The sequence below is a fragment of the Thunnus albacares genome, chromosome 7, assembly GCF_914725855.1.
Source record: "Thunnus albacares chromosome 7, fThuAlb1.1, whole genome shotgun sequence".
NCBI classification, from domain to species: Eukaryota; Metazoa; Chordata; class Actinopteri; order Scombriformes; family Scombridae; genus Thunnus; species Thunnus albacares.
The window spans coordinates 2,838,561-2,865,007 of record NC_058112.1 but is presented as its reverse complement, the minus strand read 5'-3'; the positions used below and the strand labels follow the sequence as shown (position 1 = coordinate 2,865,007).

Below are 26,447 nucleotides of genomic sequence, written 5' to 3'. Positions count from 1 at the left end.
TTTACCTTGCTGTAGGAGTCAAGTCACGTCAAATCAAGTCAATTTATTTATAGAGCACATTTAAAAACAACAGATGTTGACCAAAGAGCTTTACTGAGAGAATTTGATTGATGGTTACAATCAAACAAAAACACAGGATCAAAAAAGGAGCTGTGATGGCATCTGCTGTAATAAAACGCTGTTAGAAATTCATGTTGTTGTTTTGGATTGAAAGTCTCCCCACTGTTCATCATTTGGATTCTTTTATTGTGAAACAGCTGCAGAACATGTGCCCTGACCATCTGGATTTGTACATTTCTCTGTCATTTTTAGCTGTTTATTTTTAGTTTTCCCTTTTAGAGCTAAAATCCTCCTAAAGACATTTACTCCTCCTCAATTATGTGACCACAGTATGATTCATATGTAGATAAGGTCCTCTGAAAATCATTCACTGAGCTTTTATTGTGAAATATCATAATGATGACTTGCTGGTCCATTACTGTAACCAAAATAACCATCTTTTCTCCTATGTGAGCAGCAGAAAGGCCATCTAACTTCAGTGCTACAATGGCATCAATATTTATCTCTGCTGCTCTATGGCTTTATCCCCTAAACCCTGTCTGCAAGCCAGTGATAGCACAGGGAGAGCAGAAATCAGGGACACTTCTCATTCTCCCCCCTTTTTTCTCTGCTTCCCCTGTTACTGCTCCTGATGTTAAGATTGCTACTCTCCTGATGTTAAGATTGCTACTCTCCTGATGTTAAGATTGGACGCCTCTCATCTGCTCAGTAGATGGCTGGCTGCTTGCTTGGTAATCTACAGGAGGGGATTGCTGGGCTGGCTTTGTCTGGAGATTTGTGTAAGCCCAGGAAGTGAGGACTTTACTGAGAATGACCTCTGACTATCACCACTATCACTGTTTTCTGATGGGAACAGAGAAAGAGGGTGAGAGAGCAATGATTTGTCTTTTCTTTGGGTTTGATCCTGGTGAAAGGGTATTTTAAAACCAATGAAAAATGCCCCCACTGTGATCAGTTGCTCCACCTTAATAGCACCCAGCATTCATAAAGGACTAGACCCTGCTGAGAATTCAACTATTGTAAGTGTGTTTCAAAGAAGTACTGCATTTAGGTTGAGGTTAGGCATTGTGCCTGGCACAGTGATGAATGGCTTTATGACTTTGAAAATACTAAGCATCCATCAAAACATTAAGAATTTTATCTGTGGACCAAGCATTTTTGTTGTTCTACTTTTGTTACTGATGTGAGTGGAATAGCTAAGGTTGTGTTTGTGCAGAGCAGACAGCAGTGCAGTTTTTGACGCTCATTATGAAACTGGGCCTCTTGTTCCTGCCTGCTTAGACCATCTCTTGCTGAAAGTGCAAGTGCAAAGAGTAATTTATGTGGCTATAGTAGGACAGGCACAGACACCGTAAAATCACAAAAACGATTTGATGTTCTGAGCTTTCCTTTTGATAAACAGTTTTCATCTAGAAGACATTTAAATGCACATCACAGTAATAGTTGCCAAGTTATTTTGGTCTTCCAGGATTCTGGACACGTACACAATATTGTACAATGTGAGGTGACTGACAGTTGTATCATGTCGAAGGATAGTCTTGCCAAGGTGTTCCCAGGCCAGAAGAGATATGTAATCCCTCCAGTATGTTCTGGGTTTGCCCCAGGGTCTCCTACCAGTTGGATGTGCCTGGAACACCTTCAGAGGGAGGTGTCCAGGAGGCATCCTAACCAGAGGTCTAAACTACCTCGGCTGGTTCCTTTTGATGCGAAGAAGCAGCGACTCTACTCCGAGCTCCCCCCAGATCTCCAAGGTCCTCACTATCTCTAAGGCTGAGCACAGGCACCATCCAGAGAAAACTCATTTCGACCACTTGTATCTGAGACCTCATTCTTTCATTCACTACCCAAAGCTTGTGACCATAGGTGAGGGTTGGAACGTAGACCAACTGGTAAACTGGGTGTGGTCTAGTACTATGCCAGCATTACTGATGCTGCACTGATGTGACAATACTATAGTTAAAGGTTGGTTAGGTTTAATAAAAGGTGTAGGCTAAAATAAGTACTATGTTAAGGTTAGGACACGTCATCGTCATGGTTACAATAATAACCATGTGGTTAAGGTTAAAGGGCAATCATGGTCATGGCTTTTAAAAAGCAATGTTGACACGAGGATGGAAACAGGAAATGAACAGCAGTCGCCCTTGTTAAAGTCCGATTTTTGGTTGAGCCATGCATCCAACTTGAACTCCTCCCTGTAGACTTTGTTGTTCTATAACAACGTCACCTAGGCACTGTCACTGTTAAATGTAGATATGTGTCATTTTGGGGCACTTGCATAAATGACTGGTCATGTTGTTTTTCTAGGGAGGACAGTTTTGATTTGAGACTACACTGTCTTTCACACATAGTTCAAGGTAAATTACTGGGATAACCTTTCAGGCACCACTAGTGATTTTGACTATTCACACATGCAGCTACATTCAGGAACATTTCCATCTTGCACCTTTTCACAAATACCATGGCAATGCTGGAATAGATGGGGCAAGGGACAGTCCAGCAGATGATGGTAATGCAACACTTAGGGATGCCAACTGCCATAAAACTCAACAGAAGAAGAACATGGGGCAAGGCCAGATGTATGTCAAAGATAAGGCTGCTGCAGTGGCTCACTGCAAGCTAGCTAACTCGTACAAGCCACGTAAATGCATGTTCAGAACAAGAGTTCATAATTATTGTACTGATGGCAAAAGGCCATAACAAACGCATATTTACTTCAGTTTTGTGCATAAGCACAAGTCACTTTACACACCTTCACACCTCATTACTTTCCAAAGGCATTAGTATCCTTTGATTTTCCATTCTTGAATACTTCCACAACACAAGAATGCTTTCCTTAACTGAATGCACTGATAAATCATATATGCTTCCTTGAACAACATGTATTCTACATATAATTTGGGGAATAGTGTTAAGTGTGTTTGTACTGTAGTTGTTGTAGTTGTTCTATTCTTAGCCATGTTCATTTTTTTTTTCTTGGCTCTGTCCATTGTTTGTTCCAGCAGCCATCCAGTTTTCCCTGGAGGATCAACAAAGTTTCACCAAATCTTATCAAACCAAGGACTGTGGCCATCACTTTCAATTCACTGACAGTACCGAGTCACAAATAGAGAAGGACACAACAAGGGATTTTTCTTCTTTACTTATTCGTTTTGTTCGGTTCATGGAGCACTTCCAGTTCCTTAGCCCTCCAGGTTTGTGACAGGTTTTATTTGCCAGCCGTACTCCAGATATATCACTGTCAGAGAAACACTGTCAGAGAAACAGCTCATTACCATCATGGTCTTGATGTTGCCACCTGCGGCTCAGGAAGGGAGCAGTGTATGGGCTCAGAAGGACAGGAAATCCTAATCTAAAGTAATCAAGTCCTAATCCTAAATGAACTATCCATTTAACCTATATCAAAATATACAACTTCAACCCTGAACCCAAGTGAAAATCCAGAATCAAAGACATCAGTGGCTTGTGTAACTGAGAATAGGGATAAAAATGTCAAATTACAGAAAAAAAAATCACAAGGTGCACCATTTCCTGAAATAAAAAACAAAAGTTTTCACCTTGTTCAGATTTGCAAATGTACATTAACAGCTGTTCATTGTATAAAAACCCAGCTGTAAGGGTCATATGTGCAGCTGATGTGCAAGGTGATAATTTGCAAAGTCTGTGTAGAAGTGATCTTTGTAGTTGGTGAGTATAGCAAGTCTTAGGCTCTTTCCTCCTCTCAGGCCATGGCCCCTTTCATCTCAGATTTGTGAAGGCAACAGCAGAGTGAAAATATGCTCAGAGAAGCGAGATGAAACCTTCCTCCTGCTTTGACTCCGGAGACTTTCACAGTGGGGGTGAGTGACAGGTGGCTGACACAGTGAGAAATGCTCCTTAATGGAGAATCCTAATGGAACTGACACACTGTGGAGCAGCAGGTTTGTCAGGTAATTGCACTGCACAGAGAAGCCTGGTGTGCCTCCACACAGAGATGGAGCCATCAGTGCAGAGCAGCGGTGGATCTAGAAAACTTTACATGGGGTGTCAACAGGACGGCAACCGATTTTGGCAGGGTGGCATAGGAAGACGGGGGTTCCACTGAAAATATATACTACTTCTGCAGGTAAATGGCAACAGGAAATAGCCAATAACTATTTTACTGTGTGTGTTATTGTACTGGATTTTTTTTAAACAGCGAGAAAAAATACCACAGTCCAGCTGAGACTGTCATAGAAACAGGGTCATGTGTCTCTCAGTCTTTATCTCTCTACATCAGTTTCTGTTTCTGTCCCTCTCTCATTCTTCTTTTGTCTCATCTGTCTCACTCGGTTCTCCATCCCCCACAGTCAGTTGTTCTCCAAATTACTTCTTCTCTTTCTCTCATTTCCTGATCTCTTCCCTCTATGAGTTTGTCAACCTCTGTCTCCCCCTCCACTCTCTCCTGCCTCTCACTCTGCTCTCCTTTTCCATCTCACCATCTCTTCCTCCTGACCATCTGGCTGCACAGACCTACAGTAGTCAAGAGCATGTGGTTCATACAGTAAGCTACAAACAAACAAAACAAAATAATCATAAACACTAAGTGATATTTGGATCGTGGCTGAAATATATCTTTAGTCTGACAGTGAAGGATGCAGTCTGTTTCTGTGCTCACATTAACAGATGGGTGTTAGAGGAAGGGCAGTTTTAAATATATTTATATATTTAATATATAATCAAATAATACTTGATCCACAGGCACTGCAGTTTGAAGGCCTTTTGAGGCCTCACCAGATACATTAAATCCCGTGAATGAACTGAAAGCGCCACATTCCCTAAACCTTGGAATATAAGTAACACCTGTCCACTCGGGAAAGCAGAGACGTGATTGGCACACTGTCTGGGAGGCGTGGGTTCTTTTCCGGGGATAGTTTCTTTAAGATAGGTGTGTAGGGCTGGGCACGGTGAGAGAAGTCGGCAAGCAGCCAGTCGGGACGTGAGTAGCATTGAGACAGAGACAGGCGTAACTGAGTCAAATAGCACACTGTGGCCATGGACAGCAGCAGAGTGCTTCAGGGGCACACACAACCAAGAGAGACAGCACGACTGAGCGACACCAACCGGGAGCGGAGGCTGGGCAGCAGACAGTCATGGGCACGTCAAATGGAGAGGGAGACGGGAGATGAGGCGTTGTGGGATCTGTGGAGGGGTGAAGCACGTTTCACCTCTCCTCTCAGCTAAGTACCTCTCCTGAATTTTGCATGATTCCAGTAGCAGTTGTGCTAGTCTTCTTTAATACAGGCCCAAGGGGATACACACAGCCGCTCAATTTCAACCAATGCTAGGGCCAATTGTTTATTTCCTTTTTTTCTTTATTAGTTTGGCTTGCTGTGGCCACATAATTTATTTGATTCACACGTTTGGAGTATTTGTTTTTGTTGGATTCAGATTATAATTACTGCATCTTTCTACTCTGGTCTACTCTTTTCTACTCTACTCTTAGACTGTTTATTCAAAGCACATATAAGAAGTATTAGGAGCCACCTTTTCAGACTGTGACCTGTCACTCAAAGCGGCCATGTCCTTAATTATGCATAACTTTACAGCTTCATAAAATTGAAACAAGTGAGAAAATTCACCCCCCGTACAGTTGTCATGAAAGGGGAAATTAGCTATAGAGACCAAAAACATTTTTTGTACCAGGCTATAAACATGTTTATTCCTGCTGTAAAGTTGGGCATTTTAACATGGAGGTCTATGGTGATTGACTCGCTTTTGGAGACAGCCTCAAATTGCCATTCGAGGAACTACAGTTTTTGGCACTTCTGCATTGGCTTAATTTTTCAGTCCCGGAGGTTGCTGCTTGGGTTAGGGTTAGGTTTCACCCCATTACACCTGCAGGTCTTTGTTATTACTTTAGATCAGAACTCAGTTAACTGCATATGCTGTTTCAATTCAAACAACAAGTGATGAACAGAATTGCTCAGGGGAAAAAAGTGGGGAAATTGCACACCATTTCCCTTGTAGCAGGCGACTTAGCTTTTGGCTAACATAAGAACATGATCTAATTACTGAATCTAGTTTTTTATAAAGGAGTTACATTCATTACTGACTTTGTATGAGCAAAGAGAGAGAAGATCTAAATTCACCTCCAGATGCAGCAGCAGCAGCCTCAAGTCACTCTGTGTATTGTATGCAGGGGTCAAAGTGGGCATTATGGATTTTCTTTCTATTTCTTGCTTATTTCACTGCTTTGGACAGCTTAGGAACATAGTGGTGGCCAAAAATGATAAATTATTTTACAATTACTGTTGTAGGAGCTTAAGAACTTGGGGAAACCCTACAGTAGAAGGGGCAGCTGCCTGTATTTGCCACCCTGTAGATTCACCCCGATGCAGAGGTGAGTGGGATGGCAAGTGCAGATTTATGGAATTCTCTTCTCACATTAGATTTTGTATTATCATTATTGATGTAAATAAACAAGATCATTCATGTAGTCATCACAGCATAGTGTAGACTAAGTGGACTGTACTTGTATAGTGCCTTTCTTGTCTTCCGACCACTCAAAGTGCTTTTACACTACAAATCACATTCACATATTGAATGGGTACAGGGACTACCAGCCCATCAGAGGAAATCTAATCACTCACACACTGATGGCACAACCATCAGGAGCAATTACAGGTTAAGTATATTTTTTTGACACATTTTTGACATATATTTACTTTGACACATCGACATGCGGACTGGAGGAACATACTGAACATACATACAGTGGCAAGAACAAAATTGGCTGGTGCACACGTGTCATGAATCCAGTGTCTAGACAACATGCATAGTGAAAGCAGCACATTAGTGGAGCAGCTTCAGTCGTTAAATAGACTTGACGCGTAAAAATGTGCTTTGGGTCGCAGTTATGCACATAAAGTGAAATGTGTGCTGAAACAGATAAACTCTTTTTTCAATACAGCAATCTACAGAGGTTGGTATAGGTGATTGGAATGCATTAGGGTGCACCTACTAGTTCCCTGCAAAGTGGACTGAACAGGGTATTCAATCGTCAAACTGTAGGGAGCAAAAAATGCCCAGTTTAAGGGAACTGTGAACTGTGTAGGGAAGAACCATAGACTGTATAAAAAACATGGACATAGCCACTGTGACATCACCCATTGGTTTGTGGACTCCCATTCTGAATCCTCAGGTTTGACGTTTTGACTATCGCCTTCTTGGATTGTTGGAGCCAGAAGTGATGAGAAGTGGTCATATTTGGACGAGAGGGTAGAGTTGACCCTAACACTAGCTGCTAGCTACTACTTTGGTTAGCACAGTGCATTTACAGTCTATGGGTAACTGTGATAAGGCTAATGCTAATGCTAATTTTTGCTAGCGAAAAACAGGCTTAAACCACTAAAACAAAATGTATGGAAAAACTCAACATCCAACTCCTTAGAGGGTCCTTTAGTACAACCAAATGCTGAATAAGACTTTTTAGGCCACTAAAATTCCACAATTAACTTTCAGGAACTGAAAACACACTGAAATAGTGATGGCTAAGCTATGCCTGTACTCTGTGAATCTGGGGTTACACCATGGTTACGTTACCTAACCAAAGTTCTCACATTGGTGGTGACTTGTCAATCACAACGTAGCCACACCCTAAAGCACACCGTGCTATATCATCAAATTTAAATTAAATGGGACTATAACTTACAAAATGAACATCATGCTGTATTGAAGAAGACTTGAAACTAACGTTTGAGACCATAAACTCATTAGGGAATGTTTGCAGTTGAACCTTTTGCAATAGCAGTACAATTACACCCACAAATTTATGGACTAACAGCTGGATAGATTGAACACAGGTTAGCGCTGTATGCTGATGATATAATCTTATTTATTACAAAATTAAGGAAAGCAATTCCAGTTTTCGTATAGTTAATAAAAACATTTGGCGACATTTCAGGATATACAGTGAATAAAACAAAGTCAGCAATATTACTTCTTAGTGAAAATGAAAGAATGAACCCAAATTCTGAAGTGATCCAATTTAATGTGGTAGAACAATCCCCCTACTTGGGGATACAGATTGTGCCAAAGATAGAAAATTTTGTTAGTGCTAATTATGGACCTTTGATGGGAGGAATTAACAACTCAATTTAAACCTGGATATCCCTACCTGTTTCAGTAATTGGTAGAATTAATATTTTAAAAATGAATGTTTTACCAAAATGACTATCTTTTTCAAAATATTCCTCTGCCACCACCAACAGATTTGTTTTCAAAAATCAAAACATTATTTGTGGGATTTATTTGGAACAATAGAAGGGAAAGGCTTTGTTTGTCTCCGTTATATTTACCATTTGATCAAAATGGCCTAAAATGTCCAAACATATTGTTGTATGAATGGGCTGCATAGCTGAGCTCCATTATGTTCTATTTCTCAACAAATGACACTCCCCATTGGACGGAAATGGAATCCTATGATCTAAAACTGCCTCTTCCCATGTATATATACTCTGACACAGAGAAAAAACTAAAAAGGCAAACTGGCAATCCAATCGTTAAACATATGATTAAAATCTGGTATGACATAGGAAGGTAAAAAAAACAAACTCTTTGTCAAAATATAGTCCAATATGGGGTAGTCAGTTTTTTATACTAGGAAGAGCAGATACTATAAAAAAAAAGATTCAAGATCTGTATCTACCAAAGTGTAAATTTAATCTGAATAGAAAACACTTCTTTAAACTCCTATAACTGAGAAGCTTTGTAAAAGTGAAACAAAATGATACATTTACTAGACCTCCACATTCACTTATTGAAACAATGATGACAAAGCACTGTTTAAGAAAGGGCATCATATCAGAGTTTTATAATCTGCTCACATCCTGCTCATCAGAGAGTTCACTTTATAAGTTAAATGTTTGGCGCAAGGATTTAGCAACACACGCCTCAGATTAATACACTATAACTGGTTAATGAGAATTTACATAACTCCTGAGATATTAAATTGTTATAATAAAAATATACCACACATATGTACTAAGTGCACAGAGGCCAAAGGAACACTGTTTCACTGCGTTTGGCAGTGTAGAGGGATGAAAGCATTTTGGGAAGAGGTCAGAGAGACGTGGGAAAATTATTTCAAAGGAATTCAATTGGACCCTAAATTATTTTTACTTGGTTTATATCCAGAAGGACATAATTGTAATAAAAAATGAATGAATATTGATGGACCTTACCATCCTTAATGCCAAAAACCTAATAGCATTGTTTTGGAGAAAAACTCACAGACTAAATGTTACCAACTGGATAACACAAATTATGTCAAACCTCCCAATAGAAAGAATAAATTCTATACTAAAAGATAAACAAAAATTTTTTGACAAAATTTGGGGACTCTAAACTATGTTAAAGATTCGGATCTGGCGGAGTAAACAGAGGAATGATGCTTGTTGTAAACCATGCCGAATTTGTTTTTCTTTATTGTATCAGCAGTGTTTCTTCTTCTCTTTCTTTTTGTGGAGTGGTTTACCAGTGCTAAATAAGTGGTGCTTTTGTTGTTGGGTTTGTTGTTTGTTGTTGCTTAAAAAATAAAAAATAAAAATATTGATAAAAAAAAAAGTTTACTGAGGTAATAAATCATATGAGAAGTAGGGTCAATTTCTCATAGACTTCCATACAATCTGAATTCTTTTTAGAGCCAGTGGAGTTGCCCCTGATAGCCATTAGAGAGAATGAAGGTTTAAGTCACTTCCGCATTGGCTTCACTTTTCAGACCCAGAACTACCCACTTGGGAAGAACTGCACAATGGTTCATCACTCGCTGGAAGTTGACAGGCAAGATTACCCATGCGCTTTGTTGGAGCGCCAAAAACAAATAATGGAGCTTACAAATGAGTTTACATATGTCTGATGTGGCTATTTAAGTGGTTGAATTACCTAAAAACAACAATATTCAAATAATCTATAAATCAAATACTCTAGGGAAACAAGCTGTTGTTGACCTTATAACTGCTATCAAGCTAAATTAACTGGTTTGGCCAGCATAGCCGTGTAACTTGACAACATAATGATAGTATTACATAATAATAGTCTGTAAATAATTGACATATATTACATAGTAATCTATACATAATCTGCATCAAACTAACAACTTTAGGAATCAAATCACATTCATTCACGAGTTACATACATTTCAAAAGAATAGGTTTTGTATTTGAAAGACAAGAGTAGACTTTATACATTTCACACACACACACAATTATATATACAGTATATATAATTAGAAAAAAATTAAGTGAAAACAAAATGGATTTTCTTTGTAAATTTTGAATTGGTGCAGCAGTGTTAATGTTCTTCCTGGAGAGAGGAATCTGGATTGCCACACACATCAGCATGCAATATTCATACACTTGTACTATATATAATACATATAAATTATGCATGAGTAATGCTACCACCTGTAATGTTGGAGAGCTATCTAAGAACATACTAAGTGTTAATCATTCCTCCTTACAGTGCATGTCTTATCTCAAATACGAAGCTTTGAGCTCTGGTGTTCCACATGACTTGTGTCTCCTTGACTTTTATGTGTATGTTTCCTCTGCATATTACTTACTCACACTGATGCACAAATGCACATCAAAATGGGCTATAGTGGGGGGGATATGTAACGACAGTCGTGTTGTTGGTCAGAAGATATGTGTAGCTCAGTTATTATGGAAATGGATGAACATGGAAGTGAGCCAGGCTGGCTAAAAGGGTAAGTTGGGTATAAAGAAGTCAATGACCAGAAGTCAAAAGAAGTGAGCGGTTTTCTTTACACATAGGGATTTGGCAACATGTTTTCTAAGAATTAAAAGAGCAACATTTGTGAGTTAAAAGACGCCATGGAGTAAACCAAACTGCAAATTCAGGATCATAAAAATCCTTAAGCCCAAACCTGCAGTTTATTGACAGTTAGCTAGATCATGACCGAGATGTTTTAGGGTGAACCCCAAACATGAACTCATTTTCAGATACAAATGTCTCACTTTCTCAGATTTATAATGGAAAATTGTTGATGTAATAATTATTTTAGATGTGAACACGCTGTTATTCACATATCATTATGATCAGCTGGTGTAATTATCACAATTTAATTTTTATGATGAAGAGCTACCTATACTCATACAACTAAATGAAAGTTTGTACACTAAAAGTAATGAACCCAAATTTAGTTTGGCATACTCTGAGCAAAAAGACAAACTCAACTAGAGATTCTGACTGTTAAAAGACCAATGGAGCCAGAACATCATTTTAATTTGATGTTTGAAACATTAAAACTTATAAAATGGTTAGCTCACTTTACTGAAAATTGTTTATGCAATTAAAGGTGCTTTTAGAGATGTTTTAATAAGGTTTCATTTTCATGGCAAGCTTATAATTATCATTTTCTCATTTTTTAACGTGCAGGGTAGTCCGAGTCCTGATCTCCCACAACGTCTGAAATAGATGAGACAGATGACGTCTAAATAAGGTGACAAATTTCAGCCTAGTCGCCAGAATAAAACGTTGGCATTGTATGTTTCTGCAAACCACAGTTATGAATATGTACATTTCAACACCTGTTATACGGAGCATATTAACATTTCAACAGTACGTATCATATCGACATTTCTGAAGTGACGTACTTCATATGACATATGTATAAGCTGACTGACTTTCTTATTAGGAGGTGGAGGGGCCGATGGATGGCTTATAATGTTGCTGGCTGCCTAAACCTAACCAGACCTTAACCACCGTTGTCACACCATAAAATATATTTTTTAACAGTGACTACCGTGATACTGCGCGTTAAAAAATGACACTAAAGGGGTACCCCGTGCGTTAAAAAGTGACTCCAGGAGGTCCTGACCAAGCTTCAATATGCGACAAGTTGGGTGAGTGAGAGTTGGGAGTGAGAACGTGTTGAAATGTCAATCAAGAAGAAGAAAAGCTGTTTTGTCCAGTGTGCTATTTCAGTGATATAGGAAATTTGCTATTACTATTTATTTGGAGCAACAGTGACAATATGTCATTTTATTATTTCATTAAAAGGACACTTTTGCTTCATTTATTTGATTGTGGTTAGAGATTGAGTGTTATCTCAGTCCCAGTTCCAGAAAAACTCGTTTTTCAAGGTTAGTGTATCAATAATAGAGAAATGTACAGTATGGCACAAATCTATGTTGTTACTGTTTTTTGATTTTGGCTTATGGAAGGAACAAAGTTTTGTGGTCGCTCGCATTCATTCTTTGCATTCCCTCTGACCCATAGAGGAAGGCTGAGCTCCAACCACAGCAAATAGTGTGGGATGCATTATGGATAAAATATGATGTCTTTGTAACAGCTGCTGGCTATGACCACAGCATGAGTGGGTGCACCCTTTGCTCAGCCAGGAGTCTGTACTATTAACCTACATCTAATGTCAAAATATTGTAAGTAGCAGAGGCTTTTTAACCTGTGACAAGCTCATTTTGATTGCTTTGGCTGTGGCACATCATTTTTATTAGATGTAACACTAACTAAATGCAGATGTTGTGTGCAGTTAAATGTGTGTGTATATGTTTAAATATGTGTGGTGTATATTAGCAACACCTCTGCCATATCTGATATCTGAATGTCTGACTGTACCATGCTTTCAGCTAATGTCAACACACACACACACACACACAAATATTAACTATCAAATGCATCAAATGCATGAATGTGCACATGAACCTGAAATCATTTCAATTTCCCGGGGGGTGATTAAGTCAATACAAATATCCAATAGTCAAACTCTGTGTGTGTGTGTGTGTGTGTGTGTGTGTGTGTGAGAGAGAGAGAGAGAGAGAGAGAGAGAGAAAGTGTGTGTTTCTCTCTCTCTCAGTCACAGTGTTGATTGCCGTCTGAGAGGCGAGATTTTTGGCCATGACAAGGAGATGGGCAGATAGTGACAGATGAGTTCTTTAGAGTGGGGCTAACAATCAAAAACACACACACTCGACACACAAACGCAGAATTCATCTATTCCTTATCACAATCTAGCCCGTCACCCTGCAGCATTTTATTTATATCTTTGTCTCTCTGTGCTTTTCTGCAGTGATGAAATACTGCTTTGGATGGCCTATCTCTGTCCAGGGGAGTAAAACTCCTGAGAGAAACAGCCATCACTACCAAGCCAGATGAGGTCACTGAGTGAGAGGGAGAGAGATATTTGTCAAAGGAAATGAAATCAAGAAAGTCATTTTTAACACTGAGTTCTTCATGGGGTGATGATGGAGCTCAAGTGGAATGTTTGATGCATCAGAGCCAAACCAGGGTCCTGTTAGAGGCAATGATGTGTTTTTTTGTTTGTTTGTTTGTTTGTTTTTGTACCATCCCCAAAGGATGCTCGCTAATGATTTTTGTTACACCCTGATCTTTCATTTACGAAAAATTATAACAAAAAATAATTTTTAGATTTTTTTTTAGATTCACGGTACCCAGATGATGAATCTTGGTGACTTTGATGACCCTATCATCTCTTTCACACACCAGATAACAATACCTGTCATGACTTTCATCTGTTCCAAATAGTTTGCTCTGTCTTAGCTTGTTTACCTGTTTGGACTGATCTCCCCGTAACAGATTCTGTTTTGTACTCTGAACATAATAAACTTTGTTTTAAAGGACAGGCTCACAGTTTTTCAAGTCTTTCTTAAAACAACAGTCAGGTGCCCAAATGAACATTGAAACAGGTTTTTCTTGCTGTAATCATTCCTCCTGTTCATACTGACCATTAGAAGATCCCTTCATAATGCACTTACAGTGTAAGTGATGGGCGACAAAATCTACAAGGCAAGGCAAATTTATTTGTATTAAAGTTACAGTGCAGTGTAAATATTAACCCTCAAATTTGATTCAATAAAGGCAGTGGCAAACAGAAAAGTCTTCAGCTGTGGTTGAAAAGACCTGAGAGTTGCAGCAGACCTGCAGTTTTCTGGAAGTTTGACTTTTTTGGATCCAAACAAAGTCAGTCAAATAGACCATTTAGTATCAGTGAATTTTCTACACATACAAATTTGTCTTAGTAATATGGTTTTCCATGAAAATCATGATGTATATCAGCACACAGATTAAAACCTTAAATGAGACCAAGCTTGAAACATGCCTTGCCTATAGGTTTACATGTAATCTTCACTCCATGTCCTCATCAAAATATCATGCTGACATATATCTGCACTCTGAACAGGCTAGGATGCAATCAAGTCCTTGACTACAGTATTCGCATATATATAGCGTATAGTGCCACAACCTGACTTGCTATTGCAGTGTTCAAGCTCCAACAAGGATTGAGGAGAGGGGTTCTGGTCAGAATGGATGGGAATGAGGCATGAGTCTTGGATCCCCCAGCCCCTTTCCTCCAGCAGTAGCAAGTTTCCCATCCATTCCTGAACCTAATGGTACACTCTGAAGCTGTGAAACATGGCAGACAAAGATGTTAATGGCAAGTTGCAAGGGTAGTCGTTTTGCTGTTAGTCATTTTAGCATGGAAATGTTTCAGCTTAAGGTCATTGAGAGAACCCATTTCTCTGCCTTTGTAGATTAGTATTATTGCCCTTTCCCCTGCAGCAGCAATTTCATCCTTGGTAGCCAATCGTTTTTGTACTCTGAATGAGTCGCTCTACTCTTAAAGCCTAAAGGACTAACAAAAGGGTGTGAAGCAGATTTTCAACTGTGGAGGCTGGAGACTCAAGTTTGTAGTGCAGTTTAATGGATTGCCTGGACATGACATCATTTGTGCCAGCATGCGTTATCACAGTGTGGACAGATGGATGTCAAAAAGAGCTTGGATTAGCTCAATAAAATCAACTGTCTTGTCTCCAGAGAGATGGTATGTAATAACACCAAGAGGCTTTACGAATCTGATGATAGAGTCTCCAATAATTAAAATTTCAGGTCGCTCAGTTTCAGGGTTGCCTTTGCAAATTGAAAGCTTTGATCTGAGATTATGGCTGATCATTAACAAACTGGCTGAGTGCAGGTGAGCTGAGTGATTGGTTACCTGATCTGATGCTTGCGTGGGGGAGGCACTGGGATAGTAACAGGTGGCTATGATGAAGGACAGGAGGTCACTGGAGCTGACACTGGGTGGAGCTCACAAACCAATGGGTGATGTCACGGTGACTATGTCCATATTTTTTTACAGTCTATGCCAACTTTGGGTACCTGGCTGGAGTCAGATTTTGATGCCATGGGCTTAATCACATATTAATTATGCACATATTTGGACTCAATTGGCCATCAGGGTTTAAAACAGTATGCAGTTTACACATGTGGTGGGAGCGGTAGTATAGGTCTGAGATTTAAGGATATAACCTGACAACACCACAATAGTAGACATACACTAATCCAATAAAGGGCACACTGGTTCGTTCACTAATGAAAGTCAAAGATGTGTCATTTCCAATGTCAAACTACAATGTTTATTTGAATGTTCACAAGTTAAAAGGCAATAACAAGGGTTTCATACACACACACACACACGCACACTCTTCACTACTTTTTTCATGGGTGCCACACTGGCAGGACAGACAACCGCACTAACCACAAGTAAATCTGTCAACTAATTTGTCATATCACGATAGTAGATTGTTGGTCACTCCTTGTTAATAGTAACAGCTGTCTCCGTGTTTCATTGGAGGATATCATGTTCAAACGGAAAACAAAATGAGCGCTCCTACAGGATACAACAGAAGCTGCAGCAGAAAGCCGGTCTGAGCCTTTGACAGCTGCAAGGGGATGTCTGCGTAAACACTATTTCAGAAATTTAGAAGTGGCTAAACGGAGTTCATGTGCATTTAGTCTCCATTACAGCCCTGTGTATAACTGTAAAAAAAAAAATTGCGTAGTATAACCATCACTCTATACTAAAAAGACTCTGACTGTTCATCTCTGTTGCTGTCGCAATGTTTTGGCGTGAGAATTGTTTGGGCAGTGTGAGAGCGTGAGACTGAAGGTGAAAGCGCGTATCACACACCAGAAGCATGAGAGTTGGCAACCCTGTGTTAAAGCAAGATAGTAGCTGTTGTTGAGAATGTTGTCAAATTGTAAGTGTTGGGACTTTTCTACACCCCTTTACACCTGGTTAGGTGACTGACAAAGTGGCCATGCTGTTAACAGTGTATTGGTAGCTAGCCGGTGACAAGTACTGTTTGCTGTTTACGTAGAATGTTGCACTAAAAGGTGCAAAGGAATCAGGATGTTTGTGGAGTGTTTCGCGCATTATTTCATGTGTGTTCAGTGTTTTCAGACAATTTCCATCACGGTTGCGTTGGCAAAGGCTTGCAGTATGGGGATAAAAGTTGGTGGCCACAGGGAGCCACCTACATGGAATATTTGGTGGCCACAGAGGAACAGTGGCCATTAGGCCACAGTTAATGTTGAACCCTGTCTAAACTCCAAAGGGTATCTGTAAGCAGTTTAACCGAAGATATAATGGAGTTATTATTATAACAAAGGTTCAGCAACAAGACCAATTCCCTCTCTCTCACTAAATTCAATCACCTGCACCTCACTAATTCAATCATCCGTGCATACCATGTCTAACCACTTTCTCTCCCGTTTGTCTCAGTTCTCACGCGACCTCGACACGCAAATGCTTACCTCCCACCAGTGCTCTGTGATCCACGTTCCTCAGCAACATACCGCCCACAACTAGAACCAGCAGTACCAATGAGATATCTCCTTCACCACCACATCCACATCGAACCCTTCTCCTCCAGAAGCCGTGCTTCTGATCAGCTGGGATCCAGACGCTCGACAGGCATCCACGCAATGGCCCACTCAGACGCGGCTCTTTTCCAAACGATTAACATCTTCAAGCGGATGTTTGCTCACCTCCGGTGAGCTCTCAAGGAGACGGTCGTCCCACTCCAATGAAACGATGATAAAGACAAACATTCCAACTCTATGCAGACTCTACATCCATCAACCCTCTCGCCGGCAGCTCAAATCCTCCCGCTCTTCCAGGTTCATTGTCCGCCACCGGGTCGCCGCACACCGCACACTGATGACATCACAATGCCACCTACTACAACAGAGCCCAGAGTCAGCCTGGCCTTCAGCCCCGGCTGGGGAATGTTGTCAAACTGTAAGTGTTGGGACAGTGCTCCCTCTGATGGACCCACTCAATTTCCTACTGTTCTATCCCTGCTCCCCTCCCTTCCCCCTCCCTTTCCCAACACCCAAATGTTTTTTCTGTGTCTTCAGCATCCCCCGTCGCCGATCCCCTCGCTCCGAACCACATCTAAGTCCGAACCACATCTTATGTCAAACGTTCACCCCTCACTTCAGACGTCCTGGCCCACTACCAAACTCTCCGCACAGGCAACCTGTCTCCCCACATCGACAAAGTCAGTCCACATTCCTAACCGTACTCTGGCCAATTCTTCTGGAGTGGAGCTGCTTCAACCGCTTCCAAATAAGAAATCCCAGACCACCTGTTAAAATTAAATAAATAAAATTCTCGACCGCTAGTCTTTCCAAGATTCCATACCCACCTCAGCGACATTCAAAGAGCCCGTTCTCACTTAGTCCAATGAAGTTAACTTTGGGAGATGACAAAGCAGAAAGCTCATTAAGACATGTCCCCCATCCTGAGTCTCGACCCCCAGGTTCCTAGACACTCCAGCCTCTTTGTGATTCCATTTGGTCCCCGGTCATCCCCATGCCATCGACCCCCTTCATCCCTCTCCTCGACCCCCATCCAGCCCACCATACACTATCCTCATCCAATCCTGAAGCCTCTCGACAATCCAAATAAATCTACTCGTATTATCGTTCAGATGGCATGGTCTTTGTTAGTGAAAAGCTAAAAGTTATGATATGATGGGATGCAAGCAGAGCTACTTTGAGTTTTAAAAAGTTCTGTTATGCTACTTCATTAACCATGCATAGTGGCTTTTAGCGATATAATCACAAATCAATTAAAAGAGGGGGTACCATCCAGTTTATACAGCATGCTGTATAAACTGTTGGGACAGTGCTCCCTCTGATGGACAGCATGCTGTATAAACTGATGAGATTCAACATCTGTTTTCTGTGTTACAGTTGGCCTATATCAGTCTCTGGTCCTCTTGACCTATAGTGGCCTTTAAATGAGATATTCAGTAAGGTCACATTTCCACAAAAAAGAGGAATAAGCTGGCTAATTAGAGCAGAAGTGGGTTTACACTTTACTTTATCCCTAATGAGGTCAAGACTCACTACTGCTCTACCAGGCTTCTGCTGCAAACCACTTCAACTACACATGTGAATGTCAGCTCCATTCATGTAGCATAGGAGACCACATCTGCCCATCACAAGTACAAAGCGTACATTGAAATAATAGCACAAGCACTGGAGAGCCCTCTTCACCTGGCTACATTTTCTCACGCTAATTTGTCCTAGAGGCTAATTCAAATAGCCAAATCTAAATTGTAAATACTACCACTTCCCCTGTAAATGTTAGACAAGACAAAACAAAAAGTTTGCTCAGAATTTGCATGAATGCTTAATACATACTCTGATGAGCCAGTGTGGCTTTAATAATTAACATTCAGAATAATTTTACATGTATCACGCACTTGTTTCTTTTCCTTTCTCCTCGCAACCATTATCCTGTTATTCAGTCCAGAGCCATTATGAGGTTTTGTACTTACAGCAGAGCAATGACAGGAGACAGTGTTTGCTCTTAAAGTGTGGTCATATTAAATCAATGCTGTGTGTTCAGAGATGCATCCAGGTCATCTGTGCTGAGTGATATCAGGACTTAAGTAAACCAGACAACTGCAACCATGGATTGGACGGTCCTCATCTGGTGACAAATATGTAGATCATGCAGGAAAGTGGACCTTCTGAGAAGCACATATGATGGTAACAAGGGGTAGGGAGCAAACTGTGGGTGCAGTAGTAAAAATTATTATTATTTATGGGGAAAATGATGACAAGCATTGTGGCAAAGATACAAACTGCAATGACAAAGAAGGGCAGCAGTCACAGCAGGAAGAGGATGGACATACAGTATAAGGTGTACAGTGGTTTGACAGAGGTAATGAAAAAAAACCTTTGAAATTAAATGGCAACTTTCTTTTTGCACCTGTCATGGAAACTGTAGCAACCTGTTCTTTCTCTTCTATTTTCCACTAACTGTACATATACAGTACCTATAAATAGTATTAGAAAGGATTAGAAGAAAAAGTTTCTGAAGCCATTGTTGTTTTGAAGCCATTCCTGTGCAGCTTTTGGCTTTATGCTTGGACTCATTGTCTCGCTGCACAACAAATCTTGTCCAAGTTGCACATTTCTTGCAGACTGCATCAAGTTTTCCTCTAGGATGTGATTTGCTGCATTAATTTTATCTTCTTCCAGTCATTATGGGAGGGCCTGAGTGCTGTGCCCAGCTTCATGAAACTAACAAGGCTTACTTTGTTTTATTGCAGGATATAAGCTTTTATCTATATCATTAATATTGACTAATATAACTCTAGTGGGTTGCAATATTTGCAAGTGTGTTTTTGCAAAACTTCATGAATTTCATTAAGTTGCAGATATTTAGGATCAGGGAGTTGGTTAGTGTTTCTGATGCTGTTTTCTTCAGCAACACTTGTTGGAACTATGGACATTAGAATTGTTTTAGCAAGAAAATCATGTCCAAAGGAAGAGGGAAAACACAGTGAGTCTTGCATAAGGATGATGCAAAAGGTGCATCATCCCCTGATAACATTCAAATTAACTAATCAATTCATCTGAATTATTGTTGAAATAAAATGGAAATATAATTTTGAATGATAAATAATGTTTTTAAGCCCTAATTTGAAAAAACAAACAAACAAACACGTGACAGCCTGGGATAATGAAGTTGCTCATCCAATTAGTTTCATCTGTCAATGGGTCTGACCCTCACAACCCTCCAGGGCTGACTTCTTCCCCACAGCATGATGCTGACACCATGCTTCATGCTTGGGATGCTGTGGTTGTGGTTTCATAGAATCTTCCAGCTGACTTCAGAATCCCCTACATGCCTTCTGGCAAACTGTAGCTGAGATGTCATTTGAGATTTTTTGTTTTGTTTCTTTTTTTCGGAGTGGCTTTCTCCTCGCCACTCTCTCATAATGCTGCTGAGCTGTTGTTGTATGGACAGTCTCTCCAGTCTCAGCTTCTGAAGCTTGCAGCTCCTTGTTGTCACATTTCTCTTGCTGTCTTCCCTTACTTGTTTGCCTCCTCAGACGCTCACTCAGTTTTTAAGGACAGACGGCTCTTGACAGATTTACAGCTGTGTCATAGTATTTCCATTTCTTAATGATTGATTCAACTTCCAAGAAATGTTCAGTGACTTGGAAACATTCTTGTATCCATCTCCTGATTTGGACTTTCCAATCATCTTTTTGTAGAATTGCTTGTTCCTTTGTCTTCATGGTGGAGATTTGTCCATGTTACTGACTCACCAGAAGTTTGATCTTATAGAGCTGTATTTATTCTACAATCAATTGAAGCCCTTGAGTATACACCAGTAATTTCCATTCAAATAATTATGTGACTTCTAAAGATAGATTTCCATTCAAGTCCTAAAACTAGATAAAGAGACATCAGTTAAACAAATGAGACAAAAACCTTATACTTGTTCATTTATTTATTGAGGAAAATGATCCAATGTTACATATTTGTGTGTGGCAAAAGTATGTGAACCTCTAGGATTATCAGTTTATTTGAAGGGGAAATTAGAGTTGGCTGTTACAATCAATAGGATGACAATCATGTGTGAGTCTGGGAGGCCCTGCCTTATTTAAAGAGGAGAAATCTGGGTCTTCATTATCAAAGTCTGAGCTTCACAACACAGGTTTGTGGAAGTGTGTCATAGCTCAAACAAAGGATATTTCTGAGTACCTTAGAAGAAGAGTTGTTGATGCGCACCAAGCTGGAAAGGGTTACAAAACCATTTCTAAAGAGTTTGGACTCCACCAGGCAACTGTCAGGGAGATCATGTACAAATGGAAGACATCCACCATTGTTACTCTCCCCAGGAATGGTCGAACAACAAAAATCACACCAAGGGTAGGTGTGTAATACTCCGAGATGCCACAAGGGACCTCAGGGTAACGTCAAGGAAACTAAAGGTCTCTCTTGCAGTGGCTACAGTTGATGTTAATGAGTCCACAATCAGGAGAACATTGAACATCAATGGTGTGCATGGCAGGGTTGCAAGGAAAAAAGCCCCTTCTCTCCAAAAAGAACATTGCTGCTGTCTATGGTTTGCTCAAGACCATGTGAATAAGCCAGAAGGTGATTGGAACAATGTTCTGAAGATGAATGAGGCTGGAATTGATGGAATTGAACTTTTCAGCTTGAATGAGAAGTGTTATGTTCAGCAATGAGCAAACACTGCATTCCAGCATAAAAACCTTAACCCATCTGTGAAACATGGTATTGGCAGTATCATGCCTCTTTGCTGCCTCTGAACCAAGACAGCTTGCAGTCATTGAAAGAGCCACGAGTTCCGAGTTGTACCAGGACATTCTACAAGAAAATGTCAAGGTATCTGTCTGTGAACTGAAGCTCAACAGAGAGAAGGTCATGCAGTAAAACAACGACCTTAAACACACAAGTTGCTCTACCAAAGAACGGTTAGAGCAGAAGAAAGATAATGTTTTGGAATGGCTGAGTCAAAGTTCTGACCTTAATCCTAAAGAAATGCTGTGGAAGGATCTGAAGCAGGCAGTTCATGCAAAGAAGCCCACCAACATCCCTGAGTTGAGAATGTTCTGTAAGGAGGAATGGGCTAAAATTCCTCCAAGCTGATGTGCAGAGCTGATAAACAGTTACCAGAAACATTTGGTTGAAGTTATTGCTGCAAAAGGGGGTCACACCAGTTACTGAAAGCAAGGGTTCACATTCTTTTGCCTCTCACAAATATGTAACGCCTGGCGCATGGTTCAAAGTTTGGTTTTCCCGCCGTTAAAATAGCAAAAGTGGATTTGGACACACCCTCATTGCAATTGCGCCATGCGTTTCAGATCGTTCAAATAGGGCCCTATATGTTTATGTTCAAGTGACAGCACCCTCTAGTGGCCTTAATTATGACAGGAGTAAAGGAGGAAATCAGGTGCTATTATAGAGCCACCCAAATAAATAAAATGTCGGACATTGACGCTGTTCATTTCCTGTTTCCAATAAAAGTCAATATTGTTTTGTTTTTTTAAACAATGACCACGATCATCCCCCTACCTTTAACCACATAGTTATTTTTGTAGCCATGACAACAAAGTTTCCCTAACCTTAATAAAGTAGTTATTTTAATCCAAACCATGATCTTTCCCTGAACCTAACCAAGTATTTTTTGTTCTAAACTTAACTGGACCTTAACCATATCGTTATGTAGAACGTTTTGGAAGGCACAGCAAATGATGTCATCCTGCTGGTAAGGGCGTCAGATCGGTGTTGTTCTGGAGTGCACTGACCAACAACATATTTTGTCATTTCATTTGGAGGGAGTGGAACTGGTGAATCTGTTTGCAGCACAATCAAACCTTTTCCACACAACAGCAAGATACAGTTAAAGTTTTTGACTTGCATGAGGATGTGTGCAGCCTGTCAACTGCAATTTTACATCTAACAGCTCAACTTGGCTGCTTCTATTTTGTTCCATTACTCCCTGCAATATTTAAAAATGATCCATCATCCAAAAATGACTGTTGTCTTGTTTTGTAGATGCACTGAGAATGATCCATTGCAGTCAATGCTAACCACGGTACAAATACCTGTTTCCTGTGACTGATTCACAATAAAAGCAATCCTGTGTTTTGCCAGTTTAACACATTTAATGTGAAGCAGCTGTAGAAAATGTTGGTCTACTCTTTTTAGTAATTTCATTCAGGTCTGATACAATAGGAGAGTCAACAGTAAACAATGAGGCTGATATTAATGAATATGGAATCACAGACATTAATGCTGGATTACATGCTGCATTGGTTCCTATGAATCCCTCATGTGCATGAAGGCCATTTTAATCCTGCATTGGAATGGCGGACTCTGCCACTGAAAAGGAAAATTACTACAGAAATATAATGACAGGAATGTAAATACATTGAATGGCTATTGCAGAAAAAATGCCGACCATAAATAATGTCAAGAACAGGCTTTGATTTACTTTGAGTGCACTTTATTTAGTAATTTATTCAGAGTGAATTTATTACATACCCACAGAATAAGTGCAATGCTGTTTTTTACACCAGTTCAAACTGACATAACCATCTTCAAATAATCTTGTGGTTTATACTGGGATTTAAAGTGTGTTTCAGGACACCACTATTAAAAATCTAGTAGGAAACAATGATGTTGGAAGATTCTTTTTACTGTGAACGAGGCTACAGATATCTGCCAAAGGGAGTTTGTACTGAAAACAGAGTACCTATATAGGCAACCCAGCAAACATTGTTCGGACGGTGACGTTGTGTCCCCAGCCAAAGTGGTTCCAGTCGGATGACAAAAACAGCAACATGCACATGAAATGTAAATCATGACACTTGAGTCAAATCGCTTTGTAGCCGATGTGTGCACATTTTTGGAATACAGATATGCATGTTTAAGTGTCAGTTTCTCCCTCTAATGAATATTAGGTCTGTTTCAATTTTGGTTTAAAAACTGTTAGCAGACATCACAGGGTGTTCTTCTTTCCACGTTCAATAAAGGTCCACTTGGACCTGACCTCAAAAATATATATAAATAATAATAATAATTATTCTCAAAGGTTTGCTGTGCAACACATCTATGGGTGTTTTGTGTTTTATTTTTATTCATTAATTGGTTAAGAGTAGATTGTCCTAGAGGGATGTCCTCTCCACATAGAATCAACATCATTGGGCTTTATAAGTTTTTAACAGTTTAGCAACGATGTGAGCTTTATCTGGGTTAATAAAAGTTACTATATAAATAAAAGTTGACACATATCTTCATACTTTTGGTCATTCATGTTTGATATAAGCAGAGCATCAGCCAATCTTGCGAGAATACATGTAGTTCACCACGAGAGATGAGAGATGAGAGCTGAGAGTGAGTTGAGTTTGAAAAGCAACAGTAACAAAAAGACAGAAACGACGGTGCTGAAATAACACTGTTCAGGATGTTTGCTTTTAAAGTTTTCTAATGCTCCTGCTCATGTTGATGAAGATTTAGATCCTCTGTTTTCCTCGTAGAGTTCAGACGAGGACAAGGGCCCCCCTACTTTACCCTCCTCCCACATTCTTTTTAAGTTATGAATCACTGTGTCCCTGCAAATGCCACTATTTTGCAACACTTACGGTAAAAAGACGTTTCAATCATTCATGTCCACTCTAAGACATTATGTAAAATAAAGCAGGCAAATATAAAACAGGAAGAATATTTACACTTTAATCCAATCAAAAAGGACAATAGGCTATAGACCAATTTGACTATTTCTTAATTGGATGCTTACGCCCATATGCGAAACCTATTCGGCATGTGCAGGCAACCAGCCAATCAACACATCTTTTGAAAGTTCACATGAATTTGTACTTGTTCATGTGAAGGTTCATGTGAATTGGTTAATCCATGATACCACATTGAAATGACAGGCCCAAAGCATTTCCTTTTTGAGTAAAGGCAATCGAGGTGCTCCCAAAAATTGTTTAAGCTTGTTATAGGCTATGAATGACATTTTCATAACAGCATGATGATGTTGATAATTTGTCTTGTCTTGTATTAACTGATTATATATAGTTTATTATCAGCATTGTCTGTATAACAGACATGTCAGACAGGACGTTGGTTGGACCATTTTAGAAAGTAGAGCATATTAAGTTGTGATGTGGACATAGTGGATCTATAAAGCTGCAGAATGCACACTGTGTACATAAACCTTAACAGAATAGCTAAATAGTGATGCTATGACATATTTCGATGTTTCTGGGATGCCCAGGAAGGACATCCAGCTGGTGGCCAGGTAACATCTTGGACATTGGCACAGTTTTCATTTTGGAACTATTTTTGAATCATAATGGGACGTCCAGATAACGGTCATTCAATGTCTCAGTGTTTGCTGGGAACAGTGTATCCTTAGAAAAGAGTCGTGACTGAGAGATGTTTTGCAAATGTTTTTTTATTGACTTTTCTTAAAATATTTAAAGAAAGCCACTGTACTGAGCATGCACACTGTGTAACCACAGACCAGAACAACAATCAAACATTTTACAGCAGTATTACAGCTAAAGCCACTTTAAAAATCAATACACTTGGAAATCTGTGATTATAACACATTTAGAATACAACAAACCAGCAGCTCTCCAGGGCTAAATAATGACAGAATTACACACATACACACACTCGCACACACACACACTAGCATGTCCAAGGGAGTTCATCTATGCTATCAGCCAATCCCCACAGTGTAATCATCGAAAAGCAAAACTTGTCATATGCAAGGTTAGTTGTTTTCAAGTTTATTTTCAATAAGTGGGTGAGTCACTGCATTCTGTGGTAAGATTCTAGAAAGAATTCGATTTTTTAATTCCACTGTTGTCCCACTGGTAGCCGTCAGGGACTTTTTAAACTATAACTCCCCGCAAGCAAGCAGTTCTTGCACATGCCCACACATAGACACACACATATCAACATAGTGAAATAAGGATTTTAAAATTACATCAATTAAACTGTCAGCCAATATACACATTCGGCTTACAAAGAAAAGGTTTTTTAACTTGGAACATTTATTCCATCACCAAATGACTTGCTCCACCATCACAAAGCAAATAACTGAAAAAGCACCCACCAGAAAATGAAAAACTGTGATGTGACTGCTGTGTTTAGAGCTGGTTTCTCTGTCCCAAAGTAGCCCAAAAATCATTCAATGCAGCTTTAAATTTTAATATGGCTGCAAATGTTTTAGGCTATTTTCGTTAAACATCAGCACTGCTACATGCATGTACATATCTATATAGCACATATTGAAAAACCTAAAAAAAATCTATAAATAAACAGGAAGAAATTAGGCTTTCTAGATGGTAATAAAGCAAACTTTTGCAAGCATAAAAACACAAATGAATTTAGTACACTAATTATGTTAAAAAGCCAATAAGGTCCAGCAGGACCAGTGCTTGCTTGCATTGCATTTCAGAAATCCCAGAAAAATAAGCGAGTAAAAACAATTTAATGATAACTCAAATGTCACTCACATTACTGCACATCATAGTTTACAGTAACTATAATGAAAGACAAAGGAACAGGTACAAGACAATATGGGCCATATTTACATGCAGCATGTTCTTCAAGAGTTTCATTTGTAAAGTTTGACTCTTTAAATGCTTCTTAGTTGTCTTTGTGTTTCATAGCTTCAGAGTGCATGTTAGCTGTAATGCTGCCGAGAAAGAAATTCATTTTACACTGACTGA

At 39.6% G+C, this 26,447-nt stretch overlaps 1 long non-coding RNA gene across 1 annotated transcript; it reads left to right on the top strand.

The window, feature by feature from the left end:
- Positions 1-5,729: 5,729 nt before the first annotated feature.
- LOC122985137 lies at positions 5,730-13,697 on the top strand. The gene is made up of 3 exons (XR_006404035.1): positions 5,730-6,418; positions 11,476-11,539; positions 13,127-13,697. It is a non-coding gene; the product is annotated as an uncharacterized LOC122985137 (long non-coding RNA).
- Positions 13,698-26,447: the final 12,750 nt, after the last annotated feature.